We start from the raw sequence: 2,899 nt of genomic DNA, 5'->3' as shown, positions 1-2,899 counted from the left end.
ATAGAGACCAGACTGCTAATAAGCTACAGGCTACATTTATATCTAGCTGTGGGTCTGTGACCCCTATGATTTCCAGATATTTATTCTTTAGATAATGTATTCCTCAAACTGGGAAGGGTAGCCATTTTATATTCCCTCCCAAATCCTCATTCGAAGTGATTCTAAAATCAGAGCTGCATAAAAGCATCATTTAAGGTACAATTGCACAGCCACCAAGCTCACAAATTATATGCAAGTTGTAGTGATATGAGTCTCAAATGTCTGTGGTTTCACCTTTGCAACCACATGAAAACAGCTGCTTTACAAAACATTTCACTATCATTTAATATAAACCCTTTCTCATAATGCTTTTCTCTCTTCCATCTCCTACAATTTTATTTCTACTCCACCCATTTCCAATGTTCCTACAAGCTTTTCAATTTGTTCTGCTCCTTTCAGGTTTATTTGTGCTGTACACCATCCGTAAAGGCATCTCTGGAACTTTTAAGTAGTTTTGCAAAGACAACAATGAGAAGGCCGTTGCACATCATATTATTTTTGGCTAGACCCTACAGGAACAATGGCTATTGTTTGGCAGCTAGCAGCAGGGAGGCTGCGTTAATGATATAGGGGTTTAGAGCCTGGGGGTTGTTCCACAAATGATTGTGAGGCATTTTAGAGTATGTGTGATTCAACAACATTTGGCAACATCTGTTTTTAAAAAAGATTAAAAAAAAAAAAGGGGGGGGGGGGGGAGAAGGAAAAATACAAGCAATCAAAAAAAGAGTGTAAAACATCCACAAACCTGAACCTATGGATAAAAATAATGTGCTCTATTAACTTTTGGGTTTTTTCCTCTTGCACATAATTGTTGCATGTGTTGATCAAAATGACTTTCTATTTGTTCTCCCTCTTCCAGAGATTTTGACTCTGTAAGGTGGTGTTGGCTGCCTGTGAGACGCTGCGGGGATTAGCTTTTGGGCTGGGGCTGCTTTGGGCTCACGGATGTGCGAGTGCAAGAACGCCTGTGCCAAAGGACTGGCCACGTGCTTGAGAGGTAAACGCCGCTGCATCTCTGGGAATCCATCAGGCGCGTCTTTAAGGAAATATTAATGAACGCTGTTTAGAATGTTGAGGCGACCCCCGGTTGCTGCATCCCGGAACGCCATCGGCAACCTTGAAATCGCCCACCGGTGCACATGACGCTGCAAGGACCTGCTGTGGGAAGGAGGTGGCAGCTTGCCGGGGTGGGGAAGGGCCCTTCCCGGCGCCGAGGGCCGGCAGAGCTCCGCCGGGAGCTTCCCGGAGCTCCCGCTCCCGCCTGTGCTCCGCGGTGCTGCGCGGGGCGGGTGGGCCCTGGCGCCGCGCTGCCGCCAGGTGGCGCTGTGGCGCCTCGGGAGCGGGGCCGCGCTCCCGCCCTGCCGCCCTTCCCACCGGGAGTTGCCCCTCACGGAGCGGTCACAGCGCCGGCACCTCGGGGGAGCGGAGCTGCCGACTCCCGCGGCGGTGTTTCTGCAGCGGTGCTCCCGCTTCTGTGCTGAGTGTAGCGGGTCCTCGGCCCTGGTGAGGGCAGCCACACCTCCGGTCCTGTGTCCGCTCCGGAGCCCCCCAGTGCAACGAGGACATTGAGGCTTGGAGGGTTGTCAGGCGCTGGAACAGGCTGCCCACAGAAGGGGTGGAATCACCGTCCCTGGAAGTGCCGAAAGATGCGTGGATGTGGCACTTGGGGACATGGTTTAGTGGTGGACTTGGCAGTGCTGGGTTAATGTTTGAATTCAATGACCTTAGAGGTCTTTTCCAACCTTAATGATTCTGTGATTGAAAGTGTGGTTCTTCCCTGTTTGAGGCACACTTCCGCAATTGTGCTTCTCTCTGCCCACAGCTAGAAAAGCCTGATGGAAAGAAATGCTTAACCATGGAGCTTCTTTTATACACGTGTCCTCATTTCCCACTTGGGCACACTCACGGGAGGGTTCTGCATCAAAAACTTGAATTAACATCTCAAAAAGAAAAGCAGGTTTGTGTTGGTACGTATTGGTTTCCTTCTCCTCTCCTTAAGGAACATAGTCCATACCAACAGTGAAACCATATTGTCCTGCATGCTTTCAGGAGGTAATTCTGCCTGCCTTGGGTGTAAAATAAAGCATTATTCTCTTATATATTTGCTGTTCTCCAGGTAGTGAGGGAAATTACCCTCTCAAGGTGAAAGGAACTTGAAGCTTTTCTTAAATGTTTTGAGAGCATTTGATAGAAAGTGACATTCGAAACACCAAACATTATCATGAAATTTTATAGTTCAGAACTATTATTGGGCCATATCCTAGAGGCTTAACTCAAACCCTTGTTTTTAGACTTACCAGTGTCTGCAATCTAAACTGAAGTGTACTGACATCAAACACATTAGGTATTTGGTTTGCTTTTCAGGAACATCCTTGCAGGATAGGGTCTCTGGAGACTTGAAAAGGCAAAAATTCTGCTTTGGGGCTTTTGGCCACTTGTTCTGAGGTCTGGCCTATTGTGATTGTATTTTGTTTTTACTTGATGCTTCTTTCCAAATGGTTAATTCAAGGACAAACAGTTCTCAGCTGTAAGCAGGAGCTTTAGTTCCAGAGTAGTTCTTGGTATCGGGGTTATTTACATGAATCCACAAAGCCAATAACCTCTTCCTCTGAGGTAAGAGTTATTACGATAACCAGCAAGATTAAATACTAACAAAAATTAATATGAACCCATATATGACTGCAATGATTTTTTTCCCCAATATTTACTGAATAATGTGCCTGGGAAGTGGGTCTTAGTTTGGCTCTCATGGCTAAGACTTCTCTTACCCATACCCCTGAGACTCTCGTTAATTTTGTGGCACAAAATATTTAATTATGTGCTCGGCCAAGTGAATACAAGGTCTCAAATTGAATTTCAG

At 46.4% G+C, this 2,899-nt stretch overlaps 1 long non-coding RNA gene across 1 annotated transcript in view; it reads left to right on the top strand.

Moving 5' to 3' along the window:
* Window positions 1-1,976, top strand: part of LOC121674620 — a 3,286-nt gene extending 1,310 nt beyond the window's left edge. Inside the window, exons 2-3 of the long non-coding RNA XR_006019728.1 lie at window positions 899-1,036; window positions 1,862-1,976. This is a non-coding gene — a long non-coding RNA (uncharacterized LOC121674620). The remainder of the gene's footprint in view (window positions 1-898; window positions 1,037-1,861) is intronic.
* Window positions 1,977-2,899: the final 923 nt, after the last annotated feature.

Source organism: Corvus kubaryi, unplaced genomic scaffold (genome assembly GCF_017639235.1).
Source record: "Corvus kubaryi isolate FWS band 111438036 unplaced genomic scaffold, C.kubaryi_AGA036_p1.0 69, whole genome shotgun sequence".
Lineage (NCBI taxonomy): Eukaryota > Metazoa > Chordata > Aves > Passeriformes > Corvidae > Corvus > Corvus kubaryi.
This window is presented reverse-complemented; position numbering and strand designations above follow the sequence as displayed.